Raw genomic sequence first — 21,553 nt, forward strand, 5'->3', positions numbered from 1 at the left:
GATGACTTCGGTGCGTATGGATCCAGGGCAAATTCAGTTAGAATGGGTCATCTGAACTCAGCAGAGACTTATACATCTTGCAGCTTTTGTGTTCCTTAAGCTTAACAGGAGGCTAGCCAGCTAGCCCTGGGAGTCATCTCCTATTTCTGGGTACAAATGGGAAACAGGTAAAGCCCTTGAGGTCTCTCATCCCAGGTTTAACAGCTGGTGCAGCCCTTCTTCTATCTTCCACAGGTACACAAGTGTTGTGATGAAGGTACTGGGGGGCCACTTTTAGTACCAGTGCCAGCCTGCGGGTGGAGGAAACTCCTGCCATCTCCCTTACCAATGGGGTAAACATTCACAGGTGTGCTTCTTTCCACATTTTCAGCACTTCCTCTTTGTTTTACTGTACAGCACTATTCCACAGTGTCACTCTAAACCTAAAACAAATATAGCAGAACCTTTCTTCCCTTGGGAGGAGCTAAATGGGCCAACCTAGAGGTGTGGCTGGTATAATGGGCAAACCCTCCCATGAGGTCCCCCTAAACTGGACCTGGAAATAGCACTTCTCCCACTGGGATCGATGACTAGGTGGCTTTCAGGGCTATGAAGGGGCTAGCCTTTCTGTGAGCAACACCTGCTTGGTATAGGGTAGACGCATTTTGAAGCTTAATTAAGTTCCTAGACACAGCCCAAATGATCATTCTGTCTAGGAGGACAACATCTACCCACATAAAAGCCTTTTGTCCACTGTCTGGATGCAAAATACACCTCACTCCAGGAGAGTCATTAAACGTAAGATGACACTGAAAATTGGCAGAAAAGCACAATTGGCATAGGCAGAAAAATGACATTTTCACAATAGTAATTAGACTGGATTTTAAATTAGTATTATATTGAGTGATTAAATCATTGTTATGTTATGTTATGTTAAAAAGGGATTTGTAGAGCGCACAGCTACTCAACAGAGTGTGCCGGCGCTATGACAGGAGAGACGGGAGACCTATGAAAAAACTCAGTTCCCGGGGCAGTCATTAAAGTATTTGTTGGAACATCCAGGTTTTCAGCTGTTTCCTGAAAGCCAGTAGGTTCCTGGGCTGCCTGAGTGGTAATGGCAGGGTGTTCCATGCACAGGCAACTTGCACTTGAAAGGAGTGACCACCACAACAGGCTCTGAAAAAAGTAGATGTCACAATCAGTTGTTGATGTGGTCATCTGAGGGATCTGCGTGGGGCGTGATATAAGACTCTTCTGCTGATGTAGTGGGCCCCCAGACCGTGTAAAGCCTTGAAAGCAAGGACTAGGGTTTTGAACAGAATTCTGTAACCGACGGGCAGCAAATGCAGTTTCTTCAAGTGGTGGGAAATCCGGTCTCTAGGCTCTAGTTTAAGGACCGCCCTGGCGGCTGCATTCTGAACAATTTGAAGTCTGTTCAGTAAGAGCTCTGGCAGGCTCAAATAGAGGACATTTACATAGTCCAATCTGGAGGTGACAAGGACCTGTGCGACCGTCTTTCTGTGTGGGATCAACAGCAGGTAGAGAAATTTCCTGAGCATTTTCCGGAGTCCAAAACACGTGCCAGTTACAGCCTGGACTTGTGTTTTCATGGATAAGGCATCGTCCATTTTTACTCCCACGTTTTTGACAGTATTAACTGCTGCCTGGGGAGGAGACATTTCAGCTGGCTACCAGTGTTTCCATGACAACATAACAGGAAGGAACCACATCCTGGAACAATTCCGGCTGCAAAGCCAAAACCTGGATTGTATGAATCCAATAAATCAAATATTCCCATGCTTCTCTGTGTACTCCTTATTTTTACCATTTAATCCTCTTTTCACATTTTGCTTAATCAATTTATTTTACTCATGCGTCTCTCATGCTGTGGCTCAAACACAAATGGAGCGTGCGTTTCCACAAATCACGATTTTATTGGCATCACCCAATGCATTTCGGGAATAAACATTCCCTTCGTCAGGGGTATCTACAAAGCAAAAAGAGTATTCAAACACCACCATCAGTGTCTTGTATTTTTACTAACTTCATTAAAAAGTTACATTTGAAACCTACGTTGTAATCCATGCTTTCTTCAGGTTTACAAACTTATAGCAGTTATTAATAGACATTACTCACTTAAAGGTGCCTTAGCCCCTCCTCTACAACCCCATTGCTGTTTTACCCACTCTGTTCACCCCCTCCTGGACTTAGTTCAAACAACTAACCTAAAACCCTTCATAACGTGACCTTTTCTCAAGTTGTTATCCCTCCATTAAACTAATCAGCCCGACTCTGTCCCCACTCTTCCCTCCACTCACCGTGACGTGCGTACGAAACGTACTTTAAAAGAACGTCATCCCAAGCTGACACTTCAATTCCATTTGTCTCTCAACTACTGCCATACCGCTCCATGTTAACAGTGTGCCGAAGCACATTACTATATTTAAACAAGAACCTCATTTCATGCTACGAGGTTATCCAAGCCTTATATATGCTTAATAATTGCCAACAGATGGAGAGTCACATGTGCACCCGTGATACCTAAACTCTGGTGCAAAATTCCATGCCTTCAAATCCCGTAGTTAAATTGCTTAGAACTACGTATCCCAACTTGCCATTCATCATACACTTGCCCATTCTAAACAACTCCTACCCAAACCCTGTCATGCAAAAAGGTAAAGCCCCCTCAATAAACTCACATGATAAAAAAATCAACTGCACATACACGCGCATGATTACAGATGCAGCGCTTAAACTGAAATAAAAAGACACTTTTAGCATGCACATAAAACACAACTTTAAAGTCTCTTTTTCTTGAAATCAACATTGATTGTCCCATGTTCTGCCAAGCCATTAATAGTGGGAAACGTCACTCCAAAGTTATTTTCACATAACTGCAGATGATATAATTTCCATGTAAATCTTTCTTATTCATCATCAAGTTATCGAGTGTTTTTGGGTGCAATCTCTCCGTGGGACAAAAACTATTGTGAAAAACATTGGAAGAAGGTGAGATGCACACCTTTATTCTTCTTTAGTCATCCTAATGTTCGTCATGTTTCTCTGTTAGAGCTTATTGAGGCGTGCAAGCACGATACGCGCCCTGTCCCATTGCGCTTTTTCAATGACAACAAAACACAAAGGAACCACATCCTGGAACCATTCCGACTGCATAGCCAAAACCTGGACTGTATGAATCCAATAAATCAAATATCCCCATGCTTCTCTGTGTACTCCTTATTTTTACCATTTTAATCCTCTTTTCACGTTTTGCTTAATCAATTTATTTTACTCATGCGTCTCTCATGCTGTGACTGATGACTCAAAAACAAATGGAGCCGGCGTTTCTACAAATCACGATTTTATTGGCATCCCCCATTGCATTTCGGGAATAAAACATTACCTTCGTCAGGGGTATCTACAAAGCAAAGAGAGTATTCTAACACCACCATCAGTGTCCTGTATTTTTACTAACTTCATTAAAAAGTTGCATTTGAAACCTACGTTGTAATCCATGCTTTCGTCAGGTTTACAAACTTATAGCAGTTATTAATAGACATTACTCATTTAAACGTGCCTTGTTTCCAGACATCCTGCGGAAGGGTACCAAAGAAGATAATTTCAGACTTTTCGGGGTTGCATTTGAGTTGGCTAAGTCTGAACCAGGAGAAAACTTCTGTAAGACAATTATTAATCTTGTTCCAGCTATTACCACACTGCAGTATAAGGTGTTCTAAAGTAACACAGTGCTTTTCTATGATAGATCCAGCATTGCCACAGTGAAAAATATTTTTGGACATTCTTCACTGCCAGGACATGTATAATTTCAGAGCACATGTCCTACTTTTTAAATAACATGTATACAGCATTTAGGGCCTTCCTTAGTGGTGCCCTATAAGCATTAAAAAGGAAGGTGTATTTTGCCAGGTCAAAATGCAGTTTAAAAGTGGACACCAAGGCTGAAAGGAAAGGCCTGAAGGCATGCTTTGTCTCGTTAAGTAAGACATTTACCTTGCAGGCCCTGGATACCCTGGTTACCATTTTCTGTGGACTTATAGGCAAGTAAAATGTGCCAAATATGATTTCTAACTCATTTTGCAAGTTTTTAGGAGTCAGAACACATACTCTGAGGCCTGGTATTATAGGGTCCCAATGAACAGACTCTTAAAACCAACAACATCAGTCCAAAAAGTGGAGGTCATCATGCAAAAATTGGTATTTTCTTACACTTTGTAAAACATAAAACATATAGCAGAGTGCTGTGATGGGATTTACTTTGCAATGCAAATCATGATTTGCATTGGATAATTGACTAAAGTAATGCAAAGTAGTTGGCAGATTGCAGTAGTGAAGACTCATCATGTCTAGTGTCAGGCCACTCACCTGGAGAACATGTTGGCAGAGACAATGTTGGACCCTACTCACCCCTAGTACAGCGCAGATCAAAGAATGATAACCTCAAACAAGGTGCTGTTCTAGGAGGAAAGAGGGTTGTGACAAAATAATAACAGAGACAAAGACTTTCGCCTTCTGAGTAGGGTTTATCTCCATCTCCTGCTCGGGAATAGTGCCTTCCTCTTTTGGTGTGTGTTTTCTAAGGGGGGTTTGTAGAGTAACAACAGAGAAGGAACACACACAGTATATTAAGATTGATACACATTCACATAGTTAGTTCAAATAACAGTTGAGCAATGGAAGTACTTACATTCAGAGATGTTTATGACAACAGCAAAAATGCAGATTCTTTTAGTTCCTGTGAGATAGAATTACTCACTCCTTTCGTGAGCTTCAAATAACTGTTAACAGGTTTCCGCCATCAGCATATAACATCTTATGTTTTGTTATGTGATTGTTCTTCCTTTTTTGAATTCTCCTTTTCCCTTTTTAAAAGTTTGCAATTGTCTCTTGAACTTCTTTCAGATAGTGTGGAGTTTATATGTTGAGAATATTCACAAGTCTTGAAGTTTTTATTTTGTAGAATTGTAGCGGGCAACTTTTTTAAAAGAAACAAAGAATTGTGCACCAAACTTGTTTTCCCTTCTTTTGATTTGCCCTTCCTTTCTTTGCAGGTTATGCCATCACAATGCTGGGATGACCAATAGGTCTGCTCCAAAACAGCTGCAACTGAGGAGAAGATTCCCCGCCTTCGCTCAATGGTGGGTTTAATTTGGAATGTAGGGATCGGAGAAGTCCGTTGAGATGCTCAGGGATGTCTGCGGGAGCATAGATGTCACGGGGCCAGGCAAGGAAGCTTGGATTGGGGAGAAGAGGAAGCAATGCTCCAGGCAAGTGGGAGGGGGGGATGAAGGAATATCTTTTTAGGAAATAAAGCCAGGCACCCAACTGGGGTTTGGCTGAATATTTATAGGCTGGCAGTTCTTTCTAGAAGGGCACGTGTTTATTTATCATTCAGTGGTCTGGAAAGTCCCTGACTGCAAGCACATGGATAATTACCTACAAGTGAATCACTCTGGAAGGTATATAACTATGTGGAGGGGGTCTGGTGGACAAGACCTTCAGCCCCACAAGGTAGAGAGATCCTCTGAAGAGAGGGTGAAGGGATACAGTCTCCCTATTGTTAACTGCCAGACAAAAACGTATCCATTCTGGAGTGGCTAACAACTTCTTGAAGGATAGAGTAGGACCAATAATACGCACTGGGGAAACGCCTCCTCTATTGGGGTGGAAAGGGAAAATAATACCTTTTCTTTATATAACCCCCACCCACTCTAGTAGTGTCATGTTTCATCAGATTCTCCCTAACTCCTAAAGGTCAGGGTGGGCTCAACCTTGTTTCGGGGAGGTCTAATGAAGATGGTTTGTAAGGGGGTGTAACTCTAGAGATAAAATTCCTCACCCACTACAAAGAAATCCTTTATTATTGGATTGGGTGGGTGGGGGGTAAGGTACAATTAAAATACTATGAGGGAGTAAGGATGTGATAGTCCTTTGACCCTATGACACCAACATGTTTCAGCCCTGTTCTGCTGGTTTATATGAGGTCCTGAGCATTTGTCAGGGTAGGGAAGTAAAGAGGTCACTCCCCCATTGACGTGCCTAAAATTGATGAATCTTCGTGAAATTTCCAAAACTATTTGTTTGTTGAGATGAGCTCCTATGTTGAAAGTTTGGGAGTGATTCGTCAAGGAGGGGCCGAGAAAAAAGGGGATCCCAAAATGTGTTTTTTCAATGTTAATTTCCATAGGAAACTTTAGACAAGGCTACAGGTCGAACGGGTGAACGGAATTACCCCAAATTTGGCAGGGTCTTGGTCTAGAAAGCACACTTTTGTTTATTTAGTATAAATCCGTTCTGTAGTTTTTGAGAAATTTCGAAATTTACAGATATCGATATTTGGGAATTCTGCCATCTGATTGGCTGCGGTGTTACATGCACGAGCTTGTTGCTGATTGGCTGCGAGCGCTGCAAGCTTTTGCAACTAGGAAGTGTTGGCCGCCATTTTGTGATTCCGTTGAAGCAAGTAAGGGGGAAAAAGGGCAAAAAATGTGGGAAAGTGGAGGGTAGGAGCAGTATACGCTTTGTGGGGTGTTTAGGGTGTGCTATAGAGGGGATGTGAAGTGAACTAATCATACCTACCGGTGTGAAAGTGCTAGGCTACGAAAATTAAGTGAGGTATTGCCTAGAGTGTGATACTGCTAAGGTGAGTTAGAAATTAACAAGGTGTGTTATGTGTTTTATAGTAGTGATTAAGTATTTGAGGTGATTTTTTTAATTTTGAAAGTATTTTTTATGTCAAAGTAATATAGTGTTAGTAAAGTGTGGTGTTTGATATTGGTTATAAAATATGCATAACATTTGAGCTGTTGTCATATAAGTACTTTATATATGTTTAGGAATTTTTCACAGAGAAGAAGTGTAGTTTGTCATCTTTAGAGGACTGTATGGTTTTAAAAATGAGGTACAGTGTTCTTTTGGGTTTGTAATGTCTTTGGGGAGATAAAGAAAATGTTACAAGTTTGCAACTGATACTTTTTGTGGAAATAGTGGGGTGGTGGTAGGAGACGTATGTGTTATTAAGTTAAAAGCAATAAAACAAAATGCAGAAATGTTATGTGGGCAGGTTGTGGTCTTATTTTTGACACTGAGAGGTAGGTTTGAAAGTAAGTCAGGGTACGTTGTTGTACAGTGGGGCCACATACAGTGTTTGGAGATTACATGGAGAGGAGATGGAGATAGGAAAAGAGACACATTCAATTTATATTTATGCATAGTTTGAATCAGGTGATCCTAAATTGAGATATAATATGAATATGGTTTCTGGTTTGCATTTGGGTATAGTTAATAGTTTTTGTAGTTTCTGACTAGTGAATAATAAAAAGGTAGATATACTAAAACATATGAAGGTAAACGTATTAATTATTCTCTGTTCTTATGGAATAGAAGTAGTTGGGGAGTGCTTGTTTAGAAGAGATGTTTTATAAATGTTTGAGATAAAAAAAAGGAAATGTGTGGTATATTTTCTGTATGACTTTGTTGACATTAGAGAACTACATGTGATTATAAGTGATACTATTTGTAAGGCTGTGTCGCTGTGGCGGACATATGTAGGTGTTGAAGTGGTCCATGTTTTACTGATGGTGAGCTTCACTATCCCTTTTGAGACACTCGTCAATTTATTTATTCCATTTAACATCTTTAATATAGATATAGTAAAGGGACGGTATATAAAAAGTTTTGGAATAGTGGCGCAATGTGGGAATGGTGGGGGTTTCTGTTTGATTTCGTACAGTTAACCAAGGGCAGGGGTGGGTGTGGGGGAGGTGGTTATGTTGGTGATTGTAACACAGAATATAGTAACGTGCAGATGTGGAGCTACTAAAGGTGATATAGTACCACTGGGAGCACTTATAAAGCGCCCTATGGCATGGGATATGTTTTAGTCGCAAATTTGCATGATTTAATACGTTTTGCTGACGGGCCTTTTGGGAGACATCTGTTGAAATTAAGCCTCTGTTTGGCTATAGTGGTGCTTCTACGTTTGCTGGGGCTCTTTGTTTTATTGCGTAAAGTTAAGCAAGGGAGGGTGTTGAGGTGGTGTAGTGGTACTGTGACTATTTATAAGCCCTCTTCTGGTATGGTGTATCTTTGAGTTGCACAATTGCAGGTTTTAATAGGTTTTGCTGATTAGCGTTCCGGCAGACACCTGTTGACATTAAGTCTATGTATGACTATAGTGGCGGTAACAGGAGTGCTGGGGCTCGTTTTTTGATTTCGCAAGGTTAAGCAAGAGCATGGGTGGGGGTGGGGGAGGTGGGTATGTTGCTGATTATAACAGGGACATTTGTAACATGGACATGTGTAGCTAGTAAAGGTAATGTAGTTTCACTGGGCTAATTTATAAACTGTGCTATGGGATGGTTTATGTTTTACCTGCCAACTTTGAATAGTTTTTGCTGATAAGTGCTCCAGCAGACACCTGTTAAAATTAAGCCTGTGTATGGGTATAGTGGCGCTACTAGGAATGTGGGGATTTCTGTTTGATTTCGTACTGTTAAGCAAGGGTGGGGTGGGTGTGGGGGAGATAGTTATGTTGCTGTTTGATACACAAAATATAGTAGCGTGGAGATGTGGAGGTACTAAAGGTGATGTAGTACCACTGGAAGCACTTATAAAGTGCCATATGGCATGGTATATGTTTTACCTGCAAATGTGCATGTTTTAATATGTTTTGCTGATGAGCGTTTTGGGAGGCATCTTTTGAAATTAAGCCTCTTTATGGCTATAGTGGCACTTCTACGTTTGCTGGGGCTCTTTCTTTTATTGCGTAAAGCTAAGCAAGGGCAGGTGTTGAGGTGGTACTGTGACTATTTATAAACCGTCTTATGGTATTGTGTACGTGTGAGTTGCAAAATTGAAGGTTTTAATAGGTTTTGCTGATGAGCATTCCGGCAGACACCTGTTGACATTAAGTCTATGTATGGCTAAAGTGGCGGTAATGGGAGTGCTGGGGCTCGTTGTTTGATTTCGTAAGGTGAAGCAAGGGCATGGGTAGGGGTGGGGGAGGTGCGTATGTTGCTGATTATAAGACGGATATTTGTAACGTGGGCATGTGTAGGTACTAAAGGTAATTTAGTTTCACTGGGCCCATTTATAAACAGTGATATGGGATGGTTTATGTTTTACCCGCCAATTTGCATGTTTGAATAGTTTTTGCTGATAAGTGTCCTGGTAGACACCTGTTAAAATTAAGCCTGTGTATGGGCATAATGGCGCTACTAGGAATGGGGTATTCCTGTTTAATTTCGTACTGTTAACCAAGGATGGGGCCCGGTGTGGGGGCGGTGGTTATGTTGCTGTTTGAAATACAGAGTATAGTAACGTGGAGATGTGGAGCTACTAAAGGTGATGTGCTACCACTGGGAGCACTTATAAAGCGCCGTATGGCATGGTATATGTTTTACCCGCAAATTTGCATGATTTAATACGTTTTGCTGATGAGGTTTTCAGGAGACAACTGTTGAAGTTAAGGCAGTGTACAGCTATAGTGGTACTTCTACGTTTGCTTGGGCTCTTTTTTTTATTGCGTAAAGTTAAGCAAGGGCGGGTGTTGAGGTGGTGTAGTGGTACTGTGACTATTTATAAACCGTCTTATGGTATGGTGTATGTTTAGCAAAATTATAAGTTTTAATAGCTTTTGCTGATGAGCGTTCCAGCAGACACCTGTTGACATTAAGTCTACCTATGGCTATTGTGGCGGTAACGGGAGTCAGGGGCTCGTTCATATTATTTAACACATACCCAAAACCTGAAATTCCACCCCAAAAACCACATTTTGCAAATCAATCCAAAGCCATCCATGCCATACATGATGTTACAAATTTAACAAACACCACAAAAACAGTTGTTTAACTTTCATGCACCCATGATGACTCGAGTAGTACCTCAGGGCCTACTGGCAGAGTAGGCCACAAGCTTGGAGGCCTATGGCAAAAGCACAGTGGCTGGTCCCAAAAAAGGCCACCACCACATGGCCAGGCCACCCACAGAAAGTACAAAAAAAGGCCTCAAGCAGGCCTGCACTAACTATACGAACTCCTAGGGTTACCTTTTGGCTGAAAAGCCAACATTTAAATAACACACACCCAAAAACTGAAATTCCACTCCAAAAAACACAGTTCCCAATTGAATCCAATGCCATCCATGATGTATAAAAACCTGAAATTCAACAGACACCACAGAAACATGGTTGGACCCATGGGTACCTCTGGGCCTACTGGATGAAAGTTCAAAGAAATACAACTTGGCCCCTCATGAAAGTACAGGCCTCCCTCAACAATAATTTTAACAAGGATTGAAAAGCCAAGAACACTGTAGGTAGAAAAAAAGCCCATATCAAACAAACATGTACACCAATTCTCCAACTTACTTGTAAAATAACATTTCAAATCTAAAAGTCCTCAATAAATGCAATCCAATGATATGATGCAGCAGACATACACAAAAAGTGATCCTTCCAGCTCCAAATCCAAATGAAAGTGAACAGCTCATGGACAAAGCACTGGGAGGAGCCTGCTGGACAAGAACAGGAAGTTGGAGACTCAGGGGCACATCCTTCCTCTTGAAAAAAAGAGTAGAAAAAAAAGGACTCCTTGCACAAAAGACTAGAGCCAAATCACAATCTGAGGGGTTTTTCTGAGCAAAATTATCATTTTCAAGAAGGTTTTATCATGCTCGAGAGATATTCTGTGCCAGATTGTAGTTTCTGCGTGTTCGGAAACGTGATCTTACCAACACTGCGCCGGAAGGAAGATCGCGCGTCCTAATGACGTGATCGCACGTCCAAATGACGTGATCGCGTTTGCACAGTCTCCCGGGATTGTGCGGCAGGATTCCAAACCTCGTGGCACACGCGACCGGGAGAGAAAATTGAGAAGGCGAACGCAGAATCATGGTAAGTCGTTACCACACACGCGAGAACGCTATTGAGCGCGCGAAGAAGAAAACTACTACGCTACGCTGTAGATTGCGAAGTATTCGACAACTTCGTGTTCACTGCGAAGCGTGAAGTTGCCGCAATTTCACAAACTCCGCGAGCAGAGCGGAGTTCATTGCCCAGGGTTAAATAGGATAGAAGGAGACACTTGATTTTAGGAAGAGTGTCAGTTTTAATCAAGGAAATAATCATCATTGGACTGTGCTTAAGTGAAAAAGGGAAATGCCTAACTTTGTTTCAAAGGAGATGCAGAGTTATCTTGAAATGGGCAGCATCCCCTGCCAGTTTGGGTGCAGATAGGCTTGCCATTAGCATTCCTTTGGAAAGCCACTAGCGTGCATGCTCTGCAGGCCCCCTGCATGGATCCTGATATGGGCATTTCTAACCAGGCACATGACTCAGATAATTAGACTACATCCTTCTGTCAGACAAGAAAGTTTGTGAAAACAAACATCGAAAAAATTCTATTTCTGAATTGCAGAGAATGTGAAAGAACAAGTACTTGAGTGTCTAGGACTCGATTCTTAAGTCGCATAAACTGAAAAAATCAATGAAAAACACTGTTGAGATTAAGTGCAGAAAAAGGCAAAAAAGATAAACTCAGCATAGAAAGTAAAGGAACTGTATTATTTTAAGATGCAGTTTAATAAATCATGAGCACAAAGGCAAATAATAGAAGAATCAGCACGAAAGAGACAATAAAGCGTTGGCTGCTATTAATTATCAGTCTCATTGCATGTATCACATCAACTGTTCTAAAGAGAGGCAGAGTAGTCCAGTTCTAATTCACAAGTATTTTTTTTTGCAGACTCCTAACAATTCCAAGAAATGATTTCAGCAACAAAGGGATCTTCAGACTCCACGTAAGATTCTTAATCTCATGGACAGTGGTCCCAAAGCTGGAAAATGTGCTCCTAGAAGTGCAGTATCCACCACCTATTCCAGTTCTTGGGGTAGAAGACACTTGTTGGTAGATTTATTTAAAAGTTGTGTTATGCAGAGCTGTTGGAAATGACCATTTTGTGTGATATTTCCTCAGATGTATTTGTCTTCAATACCCCATTTATGCTGAGCCAGTTTTTGTTGGCATTAGGACTCTGCACACTTGACCTGCTTACAAGTGGTAAAGTGCTTGTGCTCTACTATCAGAACATGGTAAAATTGGTATTCACCTAATTTACCTATAATTCGCGTGCAAATGGTATCACCTGTACCTGGGGCGTGCACATTAAATGCTACATGGGGGCTGCCACACTCATTGTGGTATCCACTAACGTAGCACTGTACTGTCTCAGGCCTGACACTGCAACCAGTTGTGCAATTTTAAAGTGCCATTTTCACCTGGCAAAATATACCTTTAGTCATTCCTAAACCTTCATTTTTAATACTCATACAGAACCCCTAAGGTAGGCTTTAAAGGCTGACAGGGCAGGGTGTGTGGTATTTAAAACATAGGACATGTGTACTTAAGATTTACAGGGTCACCTGACTATTCGTGACTCTCCTGTGGTGTAATGTGTTTTCCTTCCAGACAAGAGACAAAAGGGCTTGGGTGTGGAGAGGGTGTTCCTCTCCAGATCAGGATGCCCTGGGAGGTTTTTTCTTAGCCCTACCTCAGCTTCAAAGGGTAGTCTGAGGCTGTAGCCAGCCCTTTACCAACTTCTGAGGAAGCCTGTACTCTCACTGGCAAATGAAGCCCACAGCTGGACCTCTATTCCCTTTGTCCATCAGACATTTTGGAGCAAAACGCTGGAAAAGGGATAGAACTGACAAGAACCAGTTACAGTTAGACAAAAAGGGTTTCCGCCACACACAAGTTGGCACTGGGTATCAAAGTGGCACATCAGAACCTCTCCTCAGAACACTCCTGGAACAGTGGAGACTCAGAAGAAGGACTGCTCTACTATCTGAAGCCTGAATGAATACTAGAACTGCTTGTTTTGAACACCGGTCCCCAGAGGCAACTCCAAGGGGCAGTTGGCTGACCTCCTGTTTGAACTACAGGCACACAAGTTTCCAGAGGTCTTTCCCTGCAACTGTCCAGTTGCCGGAACAAACTAGATCAGCCTGAGCCATGATGGCCTCTACTGTAGTGAGTCCTAACCCCAGAGATGTTCCCCCCAGGTCCTGTACACTTACCTGGTGTTAGAGTGTACTTCTCCAGCCCCCAAATTGAAATTATTGGACTCCAGGTGAAAACAAAAGAGGTTCTGAGCTCCTCACATAGGAAAAAAAACATTGCTGGTCTCATCGAGAACGTGAGCGGACTTCACAAACACCAACACGGGACTTGCAGCTGACTGGTGGTGCGACCTTCCCGGACACAAACCTCAGACTGTACATCCCAGAGCTCTTTGTGAAAACAAAAAGTGCCCCATGCTCCCCATCAAGGCAAAGTACTGATTGTCAACCATCTTTTTGCACCAACGGTGACTGCACTGCCAGTGCAAAGTTATGTTTGAGACCTTTGGCAACCCACCATCAACGAGACCCTCTCCGAATCCAAGCTGCAACCTGACCACCGAAACCCTGCTGCTTTGCTGAAATCTAGGCAAAGTTAGAAGGCAAACTTACCACAGAGGAAACCTGGTCCCTTCAGCCAAAATGCGCTCATTGTGATGAAGCAAAGCTTCGCATATTTTGCGGCTTGCCGAAGTCAAAAACCTCGTTTATGTGTAATAAGGTAACATAAGTATGTTTTACTAACGTTTATTTTTGTTTAGGCAAAGTTTATGAAGCTTGCCTACGTGTATTTCTAATACACTTACCCCGTGTACTTTAACATGGCCGCCGCTTGTATTTTAGTTACTGCGCATGCGTCAGCCACACTCACGTGTCCTGACGCGTCTGCAGAAGTGGAGGGAAATTTATGCGCATGCGTAATTCATAGCTGTGCTCATCATGTGGTACTGCTCGTGCCACTGCTCTTGTGCTCGTATCAATGTAGCTAACATTTAGAATGCATAAGTTTATTTCTTGATGATGAGTTAAAAGTACAAACCCTGTGATGTGTTTTCATGATGACATTATTATGTATTAATTTGTTTTCGCTTACTTTTCATGTACCGCCGGGAATGGGGGTCTGTCTGTACTGAGAGCCATCTTGGAGGTCCCTTCTGCGCAGATGCGACTTTCCGGGGACCTGACAACCTTGGCTGATGGAACTTAGCCAGCTGGCAGTAGTGGGCAAGATGCTCCTGAGAACTGACCTGCAAGCTCGGCTGAACGGAGTCACATGACCATGCTATGTTACATTGTTAAATTGTCATTGTATTTCTGCACAATTTCTCCTGGGAACCCCAAACTTGCTAGGCGGTACCCAAGTATGCTAATGAAGGCTTAAAATCTTGTATTGTGATTGGTGTGTTACCCAAATCCTACCTTAGGACCAATCGAAATTGAGGGATTCTGACACTTTGCAACATTGGGGGGTGGTACACTGTCCCCAAACTGTATATCTACCCTGGGTTCACCTAGGGAGCCGTCCGACTTGTCTGGTTTAGCTGACCTGTCACTGACCCATCGTACTTAATAGGTGATTGAAGATACAGAGCGATGCGGAGCACTCTGTCCGAATTTGACCATAGACTAAGGTTCTACTGAACCTTAAAGTGCTGGCGAAGCACTTTGCTGGGAGTTCGTTGACCCAATCGGGTCTTGATCGATAGCTGCAGAGCGGGTGGAGAGCAGGCGTTGCTTCCGAACTGTGGATTCCGGTCCTGTCCTGAGAGGTCCTGTCCTGAGGGTTTGCTGTTCTGTCCTGAGGTCCTGTCCTGATTCCTTATCCGAGGGTATCCTGTCCTACCCGGGGTGTCCATTCTGCACCTGCTGCCCTTTGAAGGGTATCCTTCCTTGAGGGTTTCCAGTCCTTAACTGACCCGTGGCCAGGGTTTGGTTTCCACACCTTTCTAGGTAAATATTGATCTGAACCTCTTAAATCTTGCACCTTCTGAATTTCTAACTTTTGCTTTAATAAAGTTCACCATTGCATATGTTATTTTTCCATGTCTTTCCGCAACTATTAAAAGTCATTTGCATTTTTCCATAAGTTTGTTCCTATGTCTTCACACTTGTTAGAAATTATATTTTGCATTGCAGTTTGTCATTTTCTGATATGGTCTAGAACCTCATTGCCTAGATTGTTCAAAGGCCCGTTCACCTTAAGTGAAGCGTGTTACTCTTTATAGGCCCTCCTGTAGTTATACCTACATAGTCTGCCTCTGCTCAAATAATTCTGATTAGCATAGTATCTTCTCGTTATACTTTATATCAGTATTTCAATGATTACTCTGTCATTGTTTCTTTACAGTTATATCATTTACGTTATCTTGGTTATTGATTGCCTTATTTTACTGTACCTTATGCACGAAGCAAATGAACTTTAGATAAACATTTTAAAACTTCCAGTTGTCCGTGGTCATTTCAACAGTATTTTGAATGTTATTGGTGGGGTTTGTATTTTGCTGCCTTTCTTTTTACAGCTAGCTCCCTGATTCATTGTGGTCATTAGGTACTCGCATCGGTGGATGGTAAGTCGGGTGCACTGAGAAATAATAGTAGGGAACACACACACAAATTGGTAGAGCTCGTGAAGTCACCTGATCGATGTATATGGTGATTTGAAAGTATATGGGCCCTGAAGCCGGAAACGGCGAAAACTATTGGTCGGGTGACCTCGCGCGCTCTAACAGTTTTACTGGTAAGCAGAGGATGGTTAGGGACTAGCTAAAGGTTAGGCAGGATTAATTAGACTAGTTGAGTCGGAAGCTGCTAGTACATTAATGCTGCTATAAGAGCGGCTGTTCCGAGGGGACTGATCACTCTCTTGTGAATACGCTGCTGAAATAAATGAACAGTTTTTTCATTATTATTCTTGTTCTTATATTGTTATATGTATTAATCCATGCGTTTGTCAACCGTTTAGTTTCTTGTTGTCCGAACTCCCCGGGGAATTGAAAGGGCAAGTGGTGAATAGAATCCATTGTCCTGAGGTCACAGGCTCGAGGAAAGTTAGGTGCAGGTTAAGATAACCGGGAAGCACTAACTAGGGTTTTCTGAATACATGTGTGAATAAATGTCAGTAACGGGGTTCATTGGCAAAATTCCCATAGTGGCGTAACCTGGTAAGGGTCACATCGGAAGAGTAGCAGGTTCCTCGGAGCTAGCGTGAAAGCAGAGGGGTCCGCTGGGAAACCTTAAACTCGGAATATATCCCGGAAAGAAGTGGATGAGTTTAGGGGAGTAACAGGTTCACCGATGCTAAAGTGAAGGGTAGGCGGAAGAGATCTACTCGCAGCGAGTGAAAAGTAAATGGAAGTAGTTTACTTGCAGTAAAATAATTCTTTCTCTGTCTAGACACTTGAGCACTGTGGCGAATGTGTATTTGTTGTAAAATAACCAAGCACTGAGCACTTTAAAAGAAAGAAAGTTTCCGTTACCTCGTGAAGGGAGGGAGTCAGTCGCGAAGCGCCTCTGACGTCACTCTGTGCCGCGCTGGGATTGGTAGAAGCAGCGGGCGGGTAGCGGAGCTGAGATTGTAAAGGAGGGGTGAGCGCCAGAGCGTGGGAACTGTCTCACGAAGGGGCTGCGCACCCATTGGCGGAGATTATTTAGAGTCGCGCACCCATTGGTTGCACGGATTTCTGAAGCGCGTTCTGATTGGAGGTAGTTTGTAAACAAAGTTTAGCGTAGAAGTCGTATGTGGCACTCGCAGACTACAGGAACTCGACCTGATCCAAGGCACCTAGGGTTTGAAAGGGATCAGTGGAAAACTAATAGATACGATATTATGTACGGAACCAAGAGAAAAATGTCCCTTGTAAGTAAGGTGAAAAATTATTTTAAAACGGACAAACCGATTAAATCTAGAGAAGGTGTTCTTGTCCCACCACCCAATACTCCTGCCTCATTCATGATGTTTGACCGAGGGTACAATACCTGTGTGTGGTTGGAGAATTGGGTGAAGTACACAAAAGATGACGGAGTATTGGCTTTTCCGTTAGATGGTACTTTCAATGGTAGGATCTTATTTAATTTAAGAACTCGGATGAATGAACTGCATCCCAGACCGAGACTAACGCAGTATGAGGCATTAGAGGAATGGGAGATTGAGGCTTTTGAAAGAGAAAGACCCCGAATGGACAAGGGTTTGACCAAGTGGTACCCCAGGCTGAAACAAGAGTCCAGGGATAAAAGGATGAAACAGTGGAGGCAGAGCATGATTGTTGAGGGTCTGTTTCCCATGATGCCGGCATGTCATAACCCTGGAGCGGGTGAGAAAAGTACCAAAAAGTGTAAGCATTGGGGGGCCCCTGGGGAGTCAGATGATGAACTGATAGATGACATCTGTACCAGAAGTCCGCCACCTTATAACGAGGGATCCCGACCTTCCAGTGTAGGAGATGCTCCCCGACGCCACTTCCTCAAGGAAGAAGACAGATCCCTAGGACTGGGAGGGGGTGGTCAAGTATTGCCCTATTTTGAGAAACCCGAACCGGCGGAAACAAGGGATATATATCCCAAAGTGCCCTCAAGCCAGGAAGAAAAATATTCACGTACGAAAGTTTTCTTTCCCAGACCCTTGTATGAAAAAGAAGAGAAACCATCGAATTCAGGACTGCCTTTTGTTCAACCTCCATATGAGGAAGAACGCAGGTCCTTTAACACTGGAACTTTATTCCCGAAACCAAATTATGGTGGGGGACCAAGTGAAACGCATCCTACTGCCCCGAGTTTTACTCCTCCCTTGACCCCACAGATATTACATGATACGACTTTAAGAAGGATACTAGTGGAAAAGGAGCAAGAGGCTCTAGCTAGACAAAGGACAGAAATAATTCAGAAAATCTCCCAGTTAAATACCAGTCCTGAGGCATTGACTATTCCAGTAACTATTGGACCAGTAGTCCCGTTATATGGAAATGGTCAGGGAAATCCGATTACTCCAGTTATGACCCCAGTCATGGCACCCCCGAGACAGGAACCGATAATCATAGATGATCAGTCCAGTGAGTGCGAGTCTGAAGTTGCGTTCTTGGACTTGCCAAACAAACCGACCGGAAAGGGAATGCAGCAGAGGCATAACCCTTTCAATGCGAAAGAGATTAAATTAGAATCAGCAACAGGCACTAGGAATGTCTCTCTGGTAACTCCAGATGAAATTGAGAGTTGGAGTCGTGAATTAGAGAAACAGACTCCGCAAACGAAACCTTTAGACCTCTACAAGCTGAGGGTAGAAATAGAAGAATTAATGGCAGGAAATGTGGGGTTGGATCGATTGAATACCTACTCTGAAGAAGAATTGTCGTTTATATGTAAAAGCTTTACAAGGAACACCAGAGTGCTCCACGAAAAACTGACCGAAACAGCAGTTAGTATGGGGGTAGATATCTCAAAATCCAAGCCCTTACAGAAACCGTACAGAGCAGACTTCTCAGACAAAGATATAGAGCACCTGAATGTGGCGGGAAAAAAGTTGCAGATTAAAGAATTATTGGGGGTACTGCAGAAATGGGGAGATGTGGAAAGATGGAGAAGCAGGTGGGCGAAAAAGAGGGAAGAGGCTCGCTCCCGACAAGTGACTCCTGAATTTGCTTTAAGGGAGGTAGAGAAACCTGAACAGTTATGCCCCATGCGCGAAGTACCTGGAGGGAAATATGTGCATGTCCCCTGGTCTAGACAGGATATTGTGTCCTTTACGAACGATTTTCCAAAATTACGAGAGAAACCAGTAGACTGGTACAGGCAGGTGGAAAGGTTCGTGAAGGTACAGAAATGTCTGTGGAAAGACCTGGATGGGTTTTTCGACATTGTGGTTCCGGTAGATTTATGGACCCAGTGTAAAATAGCCATAGACTGGCCCAGTGAGGAGTATCCAAGAAATAAGGAAACAGGGGAGCCATCAAAGGATGTCATGCGAAAATATGAGCAGGTAATTCAGCATTTGAAAGAAAAGGTGCCCGCAAAGGAAACTGATTGGACAAAAATAGATAGAACAACACAGGAAAGGGACGAGACAGTGCACTCCTTCTATGAGAGGTTATTGCAGGTATTTAAAACATACAGTGGTATTGATAACATCGATTTGAAGGACATGACGCACTTTATTTACAGGTTTGTAAATGGTTTAAGACCTGAAATTTGTCAGTGGATAAAAGATAATAAAATCTGTTGGCATACAAAGAAAATGGATGAGGTCCTGCGGTACGCTAAGTACTGCGAGGACGAGATGGCAGAAAAGAAAAAGGCCCTTAAGGAAAAAGTGATGTGGGCTCAAGTGAAGCTCGCAGAACAGCAGGAAAAACAATTGAGTAACATGGTTAAAAATGCTGAGAACAAAAGTCCTGGGGGAGGGGGTGGAGGAAAGCCCCGGCCCAAATTTAGCAGGGAAGAGGCTATGAAGAAATTTCCCTGCCATCAGTGCGGCGAAATTGGACACTGGCGAAACGAGTGTCCCCAATTAATAGATGATAATGCAAAAACACCTGATTTAACTCCACAGACGCAGAAAGAAAGACCAAGAAAGACTCAACCTCAGGTAAAAACAGTTCAGGTGCCTCGAGCACCCAAGCAGGTATACAGGGGAAAACAGGGAGAGGGTGAGGAAATAGAAGTTTGGGAAAGCGGTGAGAACAGAAATACAGCAACTTCGCAGTATCTGCTAAACGATACCTTCCTTTGTAATGATCAGGACTGACGGGGCCTGAGAGGGGAGGACGAGGAGTGCGTACTTGGCGCTTCCTTGCCGGTAGACCAGTCTGGACCATACATTGAAGGAAAGGTTGACGGAAATGATGTCACCTTTCTGTTGGACACTGGAGCTAGCCGTTCTACTGTAAGAACAGTGGACGTTCCAAACCTACCCCTCTCGGGAGAAAATATCCAAGTAGTGGGTGTATCTAATCAATTGATTAGTACTCCTGTTACCGAACCAATGGAGATTTCAATTGGAAATTTTAAACAAATGCATAGGTTTGTCGTCTGTGACACCAGTCCAGTGAATCTACTGGGTCGTGATTTGCTGTGCAAAATGAACTGTACCATCTTTTGCACACCAAAAGGTGTTGAAATACAGACCCCGGATGAAGATGGCATTTATAAACTATTGTTACTTAGACCTGACTCAGAAATTAAAAGATTGACCCTGCAGGATTTGCCCCAAGAACTCCAGGAAGCGGTAAAGCCAGAGGTGTGGGATTTTACTGGAAAAGATGTGGGATTAATGAAAGATGTGGACCCCATACAGATAGCCATCAAGGACAATGCAGTATATCCTAACACTAAGCCCTACCGAATGAATGCTGAAGTGAAAGCAGGTGTCACTCTGGAAATACAAAAATTATTAGAAGGAAACATCATACAGGAAGTGATGAGCAGCCCATGCAACTCACCGATTATGGGCATCAAGAAGCCTAGTGGCAAGTATAGGGTAGTGCAAGACCTGAGAAAGGTAAACAAAATTGTAGTTCCTTGCTGCCCTATTGTCCCGAACCCAGCAGTGATATTGTACCAGATTCCTTGGGATGCTGAGTGGTTCACTGTGATTGATTTGTGTCATGCATTCTTTTCGATACCCCTGCACCCCGACAGCAAATTTCTTTTCTCATTTGCCTTCGAAGGTCACGTGTATTGCTGGAACCGGGTCCCTCAGGGGTATACAGAGAGCCCTTCTATCTTTAATCAGATCTTGAAAAAATGTCTAGAGACTTTGATCTTACCTGGGAACTCTGTCTTAGTGCAGTACATAGACGACCTTCTATTGGCGTCTAAAAGTCATAGGGACTGTGTAGTTGACACCATTGCCCTACTAAATCATCTGTGTGAGAAAGGGCATAAAGTGGCCCCTGACAAACTACAGTTCTGTGCAAAATCAGTGAAATATCTAGGACACCAGATAGAAAAGGGTGTCAGAAAAGTCACATCAGAAAGAGTGAGAATAATTCAAAAGATGCAGTTGCCCCGTACTCAAAAAGACGTCAGAATGTTCCTGGGTGTACTAGGATACTGCAGGCAGTGGATTCTGGGATTTGCAGTCTTAGCCAGGCCTTTGATAAAAATGACCACGAGAGGAATGCCAGACATTGTAGAATGGGACGATGAAAGCCTAATGGCTTTCACAAGACTGAAAAACTGTCTGTGTACAGCCCCTGCGCTAGGAATGCCAGATTATTCCAAAGAGTTTGCCCTATTCTGTGACACTCGCGATAATTGCGCATTGTCAGTCCTGACTCAAGAACAAGAACATGGCACGACCAGAAGGCCTGTGGCCTATTTCTCTGCCACCTTGGACCCAGTAGCTGCTGGGTTACCAGGCTGTCTGAAAGCAGTAGCTGCTACCTGTGCAAGTTTGGAACAGAGTGAGTCCATAGTCATGGGACATCCTGTGACTGTGTATGTTTCACATGGAGTGGTAATTCTATTGACCAGAACTAAAACGCAGTATCTCACCCCTAGTCGGCTGACTAAATACGAGAGGATTCTTGTGGGTGCAGCAAATGTAAGCATTGTTAGGTGCGGTATTCTGAATCCTGCCACTTTACTCCCCGACTCCCTGGAAATGGAAGGTGGGGATGATGATGAACATGATTGCATTGATCTGACAGAGTTCAGCACAAAACCACG

The sequence above is a fragment of the Lissotriton helveticus genome, chromosome 7 (genome assembly GCF_964261635.1).
Source record: "Lissotriton helveticus chromosome 7, aLisHel1.1, whole genome shotgun sequence".
In the NCBI taxonomy this organism is placed as follows: domain Eukaryota; kingdom Metazoa; phylum Chordata; class Amphibia; order Caudata; family Salamandridae; genus Lissotriton; species Lissotriton helveticus.